The sequence below is a fragment of the Sciurus carolinensis genome, chromosome X (genome assembly GCF_902686445.1).
Source record: "Sciurus carolinensis chromosome X, mSciCar1.2, whole genome shotgun sequence".
In the NCBI taxonomy this organism is placed as follows: Eukaryota; Metazoa; Chordata; class Mammalia; order Rodentia; family Sciuridae; genus Sciurus; species Sciurus carolinensis.
This window is the reverse complement of record NC_062232.1, coordinates 119,899,915-119,912,538: the sequence shown is the minus strand read 5'-3', so window position 1 is coordinate 119,912,538 and position 12,624 is coordinate 119,899,915. Positions and strand designations below refer to the sequence as shown.

General features: G+C 41.9%; 1 non-coding gene across 1 annotated transcript; it reads right to left on the bottom strand.

Moving 5' to 3' along the window:
* Positions 1-4,324: 4,324 nt before the first annotated feature.
* Positions 4,325-4,397, bottom strand: Trnav-uac (transfer RNA valine (anticodon UAC)). The gene has a single exon. It is a non-coding gene; the product is annotated as a tRNA-Val (tRNA).
* Between the last annotated feature and the right edge of the window lie 8,227 nt (positions 4,398-12,624).

The following is a 12,624-nucleotide window of genomic DNA, read 5'->3' as shown; positions in this document are numbered from 1 at the left end:
ACCATACTTGGTCGAGTTAACTCTTTTGAGGGTCACATTTTTGTCATTTCCACCTGCCTCCAGTTGCTGTGACTCAGCAAATGTGCATAGCGAATGGATATTCAAGTGCCCACAAACCTAAATTCCATCTCACAAACTTAAGAGCTTGCCTGTGTATTCCCCTTTCAGCTAAAGTTGTATTTATTCTTGTCCTTCCATCTTTTAAAGGCATCTGGTAATACACAACATTTGCCATTATAATTTTGTGCCTGGCTCATTCTGCTGTCATTCTGACATAATACTGTGTACCATTAGGAAGTTCAGTTACACTCCCTCATTTTTTCCCCATGTGTAGGCTCCAGGTGTTCCACCAAGCAGGCCAAGGCACAACCCCCTTTGTGTGGTTATCCACTGATATGCTTACTACCCAGACTTGCTTACAACCAGCTTCTCCCTTTCCCTAAACAACTTTCGACAAAATAGTATTTTGCTTCTGATGCTGTCTTCCAAAGTTATAATACCTAATCATAGTAACTGATTGTGCTAATAAAAGATTCTCAGAAAAATGCAAGAGTGTTTGAGCATAGTGCAGTATGTCTCCTGCAATAACATCCACACCCTCCTTGCTTCACACAACAGCCTAAGTCTACTCAGGGGACAATCAGGTCAAGCAGGACAGTAAGAACAACAACAGTGAAGGATTCCTGGAAAGGGAAGTTAGGTAGGAGGGTATTTGTAGCTCACTAGAAAAATGAGTGTAGCACAGCTACTGTCTACACTCATTTCCTTTTATCTAGGATAAAACAAAGTACCTAAGCCGAGCTGAGTGTATTCCTTTTCTAATTATGAAATGTGATATCCCTCCTTCCCCTTCTGGTGCCCTGGTTTAAGCCTGCAGTTGTGAAGCAGTAAACATGCTGCATTGATTCCTAATCTAGCTTATGGTCTCTTTCCACAGAAATCTGGTTCTCTGTCCAGCCCACCTGGGAACAGGCTTGGGCAGGTCTCCAGGCTACTTGCTATTCAAAGCAGGTGCTTGGTGCACAGCTGTGCTCAAAAGGGAGAACTCAAAAACCAGGAGAGGGTTTCCTGAGGTTTCATCTTCCATTTCTGTTTGGGTGCAGGAACCCCATCAGGGTCAGCACAGGTCTGGGAAACAGAAATATCCATCAGCAGGAATGCAGAGGAATTTTATCAATATCCATAAACCCCTGAAGTAAAGAGGGCTATTTCAGGCTTGAAGGAATAAGACCAAGTGAGGCAAAGGAATTCATGATGTGAGGGAGAGAGCCTGGGAGAGTAATGAACTGTCCACAAAAAAAGAAAGAAAGAAAGAAAGAAAGGTCAAATCTGCACCCCCTCCCATTTGTTTTGAAGGGTGTGGGGAGTGTTATGAGGTGCAACTTAAGAACAGACCGATCACCACTGAGAAGTCCAAATTTGAGAGTCTTTATTAAGCCAGCTGGCTGACTGTCTCACACAGTGCCCCAAAAAATGGCTATTGGGAGAACAGCCCAACCACAGGGTTGTAGGGGTTCTTATACCAAAAATCACATCAATCATAAGTGTCTGTTGCTATGATTCGAAATTATACATTAACATCATAAGATCATCGACGGAGGGAGAAGTGGATCAAAATGACTCTTACCTAGCTACAAACTAAAGAATGGTTACTAACATCCACATAATCACTGTTCACATGGTACATTGTTTAGGAGCAATAGGAATCAAAAGAGAGCGATTTTTCTTTACTACATAGGAATTGTCATTTTGTATTATTAAACATGTCACACCAAGTAACTGATGATGGGCACAGAGGCGGGGTGTTCCCATGGGAGAAGGTTATTTCCTACATAACATGGAGTTTCAGAGCAAAATGGAGTCTGTTTAGTCATTTCCCTTAGAGTCTGGCCCATAACATTCTCATGGAGTCAGATCTGTCAGCCCATCACAGGGAGGCATACAGCAAATCAGCAAAACATGTTCTCTGCAATATATGCTTTGCTGGGACTTGATAGCAGAACGTGGGTCAGGGCACAGAACAGTACTGTGCTCACTCTTTATGGCTAAGGTTCTGCTGTGTGAATGATGCCCTGTGACATGTGATCAACTCAGGTTCAGAATAGTCAACAGAGCATCCTTTCTTGAAAGTCATTCCAAGCTCTGGATACATAAAGTTGTGCTTGTTTGCTTGCTTGTTTGGGTTTGGTTTGGTGTTTGTGTGTATGCATCTGTGTGTGTGTGTGTGTGTGTGTGAGTGAGAGAGAGAGAGAGAGAGATTGGTCCCTTTTTCCTGACCTCTCAGAGTGTTTTTCAAGAGCAAGATATAGCAAATAGTTAAATATTCTTGTGAAGAAGTACAGAAACTGGATGCAATATCATACATAAAGTATAGTTATTCAAAACTGAGAAAAAAAAGGAGATATAAAACTTTGGCCAAACATGACAACAAATCTACCTCTTATTAAATTAACAATCTAGGGACAAATGGAGCAGAGAAAATTTTTAAACATTTTAAACAGTTGAGGAATCTTGAGTGGTATAATTATGTTTGTGCTAACGTGTTTAAAAAAAAAGACAGAATATAAAATCATAAAGCTGGAATTAGAGATCTATTACCCCACATGGATGATGAAAAGTTGCACAGGTAGGGAAATATTTAAAAAAAAGGTAACTGAGATTGTGATACAGTCTTATACATTTTTGCCCTTCTTTTATTCAAATTCTAAATTATCTATTACCGCATGAGGTGCGTGTGCGTGTGAGTGCATGTGAGTGCGTGTGTGTGTGTGAGTGTGTGTGTGTATCTTAAAAAGCTCTGAAAATGTAGAAATATCCGCTGAGTGAACAGTAATGCAGGTGGTATGAGAAACCAAAACACGTGGAGAGATGAGGTTAGCTGGCAGGTGTTTAGTCTCCAGGTCCCCATAAAACAGATCTGAGAAATTCAGACACTCCAGATGTCTTCCCCTCTCCTCCAGGGCTCCTTTGCTTCCTAGAAAGAGATTTGCCTTTTATTTTATCAGGCTGGGTGCAGCCTGTATCTGCACTCCCTGATCACACAGCTGCAGAAATAAGGAAGTACTGAGTGGAAGCCTGGTTTCTACAAGTACAGCTGAACTTCTTTCCCCAAATCTAGCTTATTTTAAATGAGTCCTTCTACATCATCTCAGCATAAGTGGTTACCTTGGCTTTACAATAATTCGCTGTCAGTGTGGCAATGCACATCAGCAGTTTAACAAGGGAGTTTTCTGCTGGGCCATATATATAGAGCAAGTGCAATACCTCTGTCTCTGTTTAGAGAAAAGGGTAAATGGCTTACTTTTAAAAGTGATGTTTACTCCAGGTCAATGATCCTTTTTATGAGCTCACATATTCTTCTTGTTTGGACTTTGTACTCTGATATGCATGAAGTAAACAACCCTGGATAGTTTTTCTGTGAACTCAGGAAGAGAAATTTCTTATTTATTGAAATTTCCCTAATCCTTAAACTCTACATTCTTCTATCTGAAAGGAAAAAGATTAGTCTAGTTCCTGGAGTCAGGGACATGATTTGATTCAAGGGAGAGCAATAACTCTGGACTTTTCTTTCTTTCTTTCTCTTGTTATGGTTAGGGATAACTAAGGCATAAGCTATCTCCCAGAAGGCAAGCTGAGACACAGCTGCAGCTGATCCAATAGATTTATAAGATCTAACTGGTTTTGGAAAATAATAAAATTAAAGCTGCAAATTAAGTTTCAGAGCTAAATCAATCTTTTGATGACTGGATTCAAGTTAAAGGGCAGAAGGAAGAGTTTTATAATCTTCCTGGCATGGTTGGTTGTTTCTAGCCAGGCATGCTGGCTGCAGCATAATGACATACTTCCTTTTATTAAAATGTCAAATTCTATTCAGCAGGAAATTCTCTTCAACACCAGAGAAGGTTTCTACCAAACACACCTGACCGACAACTCTTGGGTTTATATCAATTAAATAAAATTTTGACGTGTTGGATGGCACTTCCTCTGAAAAGGTTGAAACATGATTCTCCTTTATATTCCCTGTTTTACCTACATGACCTAAAAAAAAAAATAAAAACAAAAACAAAAAAAAAAAAAACAAACAAAAAAGCAAAAAAAAACCCATTCCGGTCAATGGCAGCTGTGCTTAATCTTAAGACTTGGATTAAAATAAGGTATGGTGGACAAAATTAGTAAACACTGAGCAAACGAATAGAAACAATAATGCAGCAGTATGAAAATCTGATGCTCAGGGGCTCAGAGGCAAGTATGCAAAACATGCCACTGATAGTCCTGACCACCATTAGAGAAGCAATCGGTTTTTGTTTTTTTCTTTTATGGGGTGCGGGGGTGCTAGGGATTGAACCCAGGGCCCTGTGCTTGTAAGGCAAGCACTCTACCAGCTGAGCTACATCCCCAGTCTTATTTCTTTTATTTTAATGACAGAAAACAATTCCAAAGAAAAACCAGCAATAACCTTTCTCAGAAATGCAATCCAGATTTCAAGAAAAGAGCCTTTGATACCTCCAGATCTGCATCTTAATTAGACATGAGTATTTTATAGGAAGAAATACACACCCTTCCAACAGAAGCAGCAGGGACACAGACAGGAAGTTCCTGTTTTTTTAGAAGAGAAATCAAGACCAAATAATTCACCTTTTAGAAGTTATTCTAAACCAGACTCCGCTTCTAAGTCTCTAATAATTCTCTTTGTGTGTAAATATGGTACTTGAAATATCCAAGGACAGCAACTATATTTAGTTTCACTAAAAACAATATATGTTTGGAGTACATAGTGGATGCGCATACACAGTGGTTTTTATCCACTTTGACTTAATGGCCACTTTATTGAGATTAATTAATTGTATTAAATGTAGTCTTCTGTATTTTAGCTTATATCTGGTTTCTTTCAAGTAGCATAAATTTTGAAATAGCATTTATCAGCACTTCACTCATTTTTGGGATGAATAATATTCCATTTTATGAATATACAACACATTTATTTATTAATCAATTGAAGAACATTTTAGTGGTTTGGTAATTATTCACTATTATGAATAATTATGTATGTAAGGTATAAAGCCACCTTTCTCTCCCGCTACAGGAATTCCCAGCCTCCTAACATCTGCCTAACATCTGGTGCCGAAAGAACCAGGATGGGTTTTTTCCGCTGACTAAGCAAGTGGAATCCCATCCAATGGCTCCTGCGCCCACAGATACAGGCTCACCTTCCATTTACCTGGATGCCCAGTTTTCTGCATACAACACCAGACTCCAAAATTGGTGAGTTCCCCTTAGGCAGGCCCCTGACCACTTAAACACATCTCGGCCACCCGCAGCTCCCGCCGCGGCCCCCCCTTATTTGAGAAGCAGCCATTCCCACGGTTCCCTCCGCCGGCTTCCCCCTCACGGCTCCCGCTGCTCAACTGCCGAGGTGTGGGGGTCCCTCCTTGGTCCTCATAGTTGGTCTTAGTTGCTGGGTGAATTCCTGAATTTGATGGTGCTGAGATTCTTTCTCAGGGTTTGAAGCTCTCTCTCTTATTTCCCGCTGCGTCTCGCTCGAAATCCTGGCCAGGTCTTCAAACTCTCTCTCGGCTATTTGCCCAGTTAAACATTGGTTTCAGGTGACAACCAAACCTTTATTCTAACCTCTCGTTGCCTGGCACTGTGGTTCTTGGGACGTCAAATCCACTAGCCAGGTGGGTCTCAGCTTACCATGGGATTCGGGACATCCAGCCCAGCAAACTGGCCCCTGAGATGCTTATTAAATCATCTCAAACCACTTCACCTATTCCCTGAATCAGAGCTAAATTGTCCTTTAGATAGTAAGTCAGAATGGTCTATTTATGACACCCTAAATTCTAGCTTTGTACTAGGTATAATTATATGCCTAATTGTACTAGTTATAATTAAGTACATATGTGGGCAACCTGGTGAATGGAAAGGAACTTTTCCCCTTCGTGTTTTTTCTTTATTTCAGGCTAAACCTAATCTCCCCCAAAACCTGAACCTGTTCTCTTGGCTTCTCCCCCACCTTTTAACCCTTCTTTCCCTTCCGAGTTCAATCCAGCCAATGAGTCATCTCCTTACAAGCCTCCTACTGCAGAAGCCCTTGTCCATTCTTCTTCTTTGCCTCATTCTGTTTCTCCTTCCGCTCCTCCACTCAGCCCACCAAGTCCCCCCACCACGCAGTCCCATGCACATGTCCTAGCTCCTTTATGGGAAGTGGCTGGCGTGGAGGGAGTAATCAGAGTCCATGTCCCCTTTTCACTGTCCGATCTGTCTCAAATAGAGAAGCAGCTAGGTTCCTTCACCTCCAACCCTGCAACCTTCATTAAGGAATTTCAGTACCTTACCCAGTCTTATAACCTTACCTGGCATGACATTTACATGATCATGTCCAACACCCTAACCCCTAAGGAGCGCAGGAGAGTCTGGGAACAGGCGCGCAATTATGCAGATGAGATTCATCAATCGACCCCAACCCACCCCATTGGGGCTGAAGCGGTACCAAATAGAGAGTCCCTATGGGACTATAATACTGAGGCTGGGTGTCTATAGCGAGATAGGTTTCAAACCTGCATCCTCGCAGGTCTACAAAAAGCTACTATTAAACTCATTAACTATGATAAACTTTAGGAAGTAATACAGGACAAAGATGAAAACCCGTCAGTATTTCTAAGCCACCTTATAGAGGCCATGCTCAGGTACACTAACCAGGATCCTGAAACCCCAGAGGGACAGCAGCTACTTATGACCTATTACTTTTCCCAAAGTTACCCTGACATAAAGATGAAATTGAGGCAGTTGGATAGGGGACCCCTTACCCCACAGCCAGAGGTTCTAGCAGTGGCAGTCAAGGTTTATAACGGAAGGGAAGGAAAAAAACAAAAATTAAAATACCAAATGCTGGCCAAAGCCTTTCAGCCAGCTAGACCTGCCCAGCTGTCCACCGCTAGGGGCGCCAAGCTCCCAGAAGACCTTCAAGTTCACGCCTCAAGTGCGGGCAAGAGGGCCACTGGGCACGAGCCTGCCCCAACCCCCGGCAGCCCCCAAGTCCTTGTCCAAGATGCCACCAACCGGGACATTGGGCAATGGATTGCCCTGGTGCTCAGAGAAGTGCCAGGTCATCCTTGGCCCCTCCCTCGGCAACTTGCTGGGATTGGCAATGAATGACTGAGGGGGCCCGGGACTTCTGCACCCGACGACCATCACCACTCAGGAGCCCCGGGTGACCCTTACGGTGGCAGGCAGGCAGATCCCTTTCCTTATAGACACTGGAGCCACATTCTCAGTGCTGCGGGAATTTGGGGGACCCACTTCCCCTGCCAAATCCTCTATTGTCGGGGTAGAGGGAAAACCATATAATCCCCTACAAACCCCTCCAATAAGCTGCCATATAGGGCAAATTGGCTTTACTCATTCCTTTTTAATAATTCCTTCAAGTCCCATTCCCCTTCTGGGAAGGGACATCCTAACCAAATTGGGTGCCTCTATTTCCTTCTCACCCACCATGCGCCTTAGCCAAGACTCCTCTGCTATTCCTCTCCTTATGACTCTACAGGAATATACAGCTCAAACAGAGTCCTCATATCCCCTTCCTCCCTCCCTGGTTGACCCCAAGGTCTGGGACACTCATACACCCTCTGTAGCTAAATGCTCACCTGTACTCATTCATCTAAAGGACCCAACATCCTACCCAGCCCAGGCCCAATATCCCCTTCCCCAAAGGAACCTCACACATCCAGGATTTAAGGCAGAAAGGCTTCCTGCGCCCTGCCATCTCGCCTTATAACACTCCCATCCTGGCTGTTAGGAAACCTAATGGATCTTACCGTCTCGTGCAAGACCTCTGCATCATTAACTCAGCAGTGGTCCCCATCTTTCCCATTGTATCCAATCCTTACACCGTACTTTCTTCTATCCCTTCTTCCACCACGTACTTTTCAGTGCTAGATTTAAAGGATGCATTTTTACTGTCCCCCTTCACCCTGATTCACAGGATCTCTTTGCTTTTACTTGGACTGACCCTTTCACTCGAGTTTCTTCTCAGCTGACCTGGACAGTTCTCCCACAGGGTTTCCAAGACAGTCCTCATCTCTTTGGCCAAACATTATCTCAGGATCTTGCTTCTCTCACATTCATTTCCTCCTTTCTCTTACAGTATGTTGATGATCTTCTTCTATGTAAAAGGGGAGCCCCCTGTCTTTTACTTCCATGTCAATTAATCAACTTGTATTGCAGAAATATCAGGATCTCACAAAAAATTGGAGCCTGGCTGCAGATGTGCCTCCAGAGAAACCATCAAGTCTCCAGTTCCTCCTGCCACAATGATACCAGCTCTACGTCCACACCCAGCAGGAAGTAATTACAGAAGACTGACCTTCATCCATGTACCCAAAAAAGAAAAAAAATTTTTTTTTTTTATAAAAAAGGAAATGGGGGAATGTAAGGTATAAAGCCACCTTTCTCTCGCGCTACAGGAACCTGGCCTCCTAACCACCTGTCAATCTGCGTTACGCCCACCTCTCCCGTTACAGGAATTTCCTGCTTACATTGCCATAATCTTCCTGCCTCCCACATTACGTTCTAATGTCATTGGTCCATCAGTCAGTCTGTAATAATTCTCCTCCATGATTGGTTCCTTCCAGCCCGCGAAATTCCGATATCTGAGGAGAAACCCTGCGCCATCTTTTTCTTTTCCTTCTTCCCTTTTCCCTGAGCGGATGCAAATCATCCGCATAAAATAAAGTTCCTCGTGTGGGACCTGTGTCTGCGGAGCGTTTTTCTGGGAGTTATGGACGAACCAAAATTGCCCCTAACAATGTACAGTTTTTTTTTCCATGACCATATGCTCATGGTTATCTTGCTTATACAGCTTGAAGTTGAATTGCTAGATCCTATGACAACCCTATGGTTAACTTTTTTAGGAACTGCTAAATTTTTTTTTTCACAGCAAATACATTATTTAATGTTCTCATTAGCAATGTACAGTGGTTCTAGTTTAGCCACATCCTCACCAACACTAGCTATTGTCTCTTAAAAACTCCTTAGTCAGCCTAGTGAAGCCAGAATTAAGGACAGACAGTTAGTGTAGAAATAGGGGATCCGGTCAAATCGAGGAAATGAAGGCCATGAAAGCCATCTGCCTCTGGAAGTTGGAGACTGCCCCTGGGAGAATGGAATGTCAAGGATTTCTGGAGTCCATTGATTACCACAGTTACCTGCCTTTATCAAGGACTGCAAGCAAGGAGCTGCTAATTAATGCCCCCTGGGCCCTTGCCTGGCTGAATCACCTTGGCCCTCCCCCTGCCCATGGCTTCTCACTTTATGCAAAACCAGGCCTAGTCACATAGGTAGGAAGAAGAGATAAGGGGGGAGAGAACTGGAGAACAAAAGAGACTTTAACCTATAAAAGATGGAGGGTGGCTCACTTCTTGGGACTTTAGAACATCAGCCTTGGACCCCTTCTCCCTCCCGGGAGAAGTCTGTATTATTACCTTCAAATAAAGTCTGTTTAATATGCTTGCCTTAGCGTGCTTCTCTAGTGTTCAATCTTCAACATGAGAGTGATACCGGTCAACGGCAGTATCACTAGTATGCTTTTGATTTGTATTTCCCTAGTGACTAATGATGAACATCTTTGAATTGTTTACTGGTCATTTGCATATTTTCTTTGGAGAGATATATGTTCAAGTCTTTTTCCCATTTTTAATTGGGGTTTTTATCTTTTAGTTGTTGACTTATAAATGTTCTTTATATATTTGAATATTGAATTGAATGAGGATAAAGCAGAATAGTGAAATGACCAGGCATTCAGGATACTGGCCCCATTCACCCACACCTGGAGGCTAACTGAGAGACATATTAATGGCACCTTCAAGGCCCATTTCACATGTAAATGACCTTGAGGCTCACCTGTGGGAACACCTCCAGCCAACTCCTTTGTCCCACAGGTGGGGACAAAGGGAAGGTGGGGTGAACCAGATGGAAGTCACAGGAAGGAGGATGGGTGACAGAAGGGGGATCGCAGCCAGGATGCCTTTCTCAAGACCTATTTTCTGTAGTGTTTGCTCCAAGCTCTGCCCAGAACCATGTAGAAACTCCTCAGTTGGCACCAAAGTGGGTGATTCTGCTCTCAGGCCCCTCCTGCATGGCGGGAGTTCTCTCTCTTCTCGCTTAAATAAATTCTATTCTGTTTACTCTTCCCTTCTGTGATTGTCTGTGGATTTTATTCTTCAAAATTTGTGAGACAAGGTCCCAGAGGAAATTGGTGAAGCAGGAAATCCAGTCTCATCTCAAAATTCTGGTTTCAGAACCCTTGCCATATAAATTATTTACAAATTCTTCCTCAAATTTTACTGGCAATTTTTCGCTTTCTTCATGGTGTTTTGAAGCATAACATTTTTTTTTTTAATTTCGAAGAGATCGATTTATCTACTTTTTCTTGGGATGTTTGTGGGTTCCTTGTCTGTTTGTTTATTTGCCTTTTGGCATCTATCTAAAAAAACCATTGCCTATTCCAAGGTCACAAAAATGTATACTGTGCTTCTGGTAAAATGTTGAATATAAGTGGTGAGATCAGATATTTGTATCTTGTTTATGATCTTGGGAGGAGAAAATTCAGTTTTTTATCACTGTAATGTTAGCTGTGAATTTTTAAAAGATAGTCCTTATTAGATTGAGATAATAATGTTCCAGTTTTCATTTGTTGACTATTTTTTACATTAAAGGTTTCAGATTGTATAAAATATTTTATTTGTGCTAATAACATACTCAGTTTTTATTCCCTCATTCTACCAACATGATGTATTATACTGATTTTCATATGTTGAACCAAACTTGCATCATGGGATAAATGCCTCTTGGTCATGGTTATGTATAATCCTTTTTATATGCTACTGGAATCACACAGAGTATTTTGTTGAGAATTTTTGCATCTATATTTATAAAACTTATTGGTTTCCAGTTTTCCTTTCTTATGGTGTCTTTGGTTCCGATATCAGGGTAATACTAGACTATTAGAATGACTTTAGAAGTATTCTGTTTCATGGAAGATTTTGAAAGGATTGGTCTTGTCTTTTTAAATGATTGAGAGAATTCACAAGGAGATTAATCTTTGTCTTTTCTTTTTAAAAAGATTTTTTGATTATTAGTTCAAAACTTGTGTTTTTATTGATTGATTCTGAATTTCTTTTTCTCAAGTCACTTCTAGTCATTTTTTAAGGAAATGGTTTCTTTCAGTTCTTTGAATACATGTAAAAATAGGTGGTATATTAATCAGGGTTCTCCAGAAAGAACCAATAGGAGATGATAGATGATAGATTAGATAGATAGATAGATAGATAGATAGATAGATAGATAGATAGATAGACAGATAGATAAAGAGGGGATGTACTAGGGGAATTGGCTTGCACAACTATAGAAGCTGGGACACTGAGCAGTATGTGTCTGTAAGTTGGAAAACTAGGGTTGCTGGCAGCATGGCTCAGGTCAAGTCCAAAAGCTTCAAAACTATAGAAGCCAGTACTGTAACTCTCAACTGATACTGAAGGCCTGAGAACCTAGGGTCTGCTGGGATAAGTCCCAGAGTCCAAAGAAACACAGAATCTGTACTTCTGATGTCCAAAGGCAGGAGAAGAAATAGGTCCCAGCTCTAGAGAGAGATGTTGCCTTTGCTCTGTTTGTTTCATCCCCCCGCCCCCACCCTGCGCTGACTAGACATTGCCTGCTCAGTGATGGTGGAAATTCTGCATTCAGTCCACTGATTCACATGCTCATCTCCTCCAGAAACACTCTTACAGACACACCTGGAAATAATGCTTTACCAGCTCTCTAGGGATCCCTTAATGAAATCAAGCCCTAAAACTGATCATCACAGGGGAGTAAAAGTCTTTGTCTAATAAGTCTGACATCTGGGCATTCTCATGATCCTCTTCTATTGATTGCTTTGTTTTCCTGGGTATGGGCCATGCTTTCTTGTTAGTTTGGCTTCTCTCTTTCCCTCTCTCTGCCTCTCTCCCTCCCTCCCTCCCTTTCTCTGATGAAACTAGATATCTCAAATAATGTAATGTAGCAATTCTAGAAGTGAGATTCTCCTTCCTCCCCCATTTCTTCTCTGCAGTTTATTGCTTTCCTTCTTTTTTCTTTTACTTTTTTTTGATTATGCAATTACTTTTTGTTTAGTAATTTTTCAGAACTAATTCTAAAAAGTTGGTATTATTTGTCACATGTGGTTACTGAAGCATTTTCTCAGCTCAGTGGTCACTTAATGATTAAACAGAGATATTCTTGAAGATCCAGAACCAAAAAGTCTTTCAGTCTTAGCTGAGGAACTCTGTCGGCACGTTGGAGAATACCTTCAGCACTTACCCAGAGAGTTGACAACTAACACTGTCTCAGCCTCCACTTCCTGCTTGCACAGAACCCTAAAGTCAGACATGAAACCATCCTTTAGGATGCGTGGATCCTTGAGAATTCACTCATCCCTACACATGCTTCTGGTTCTCTAGATTCCCAGGAATATGGTGGATGTTTCCATCGCTGCCTATGGATGTTTCATTCTTTGGTTTTTCCTCCTGTTTTTTGTTTGTTGTTTTTGTTTTTGTTTTCAGTTTCCTCCTTTCCCCAGCTGGCATAGCCACC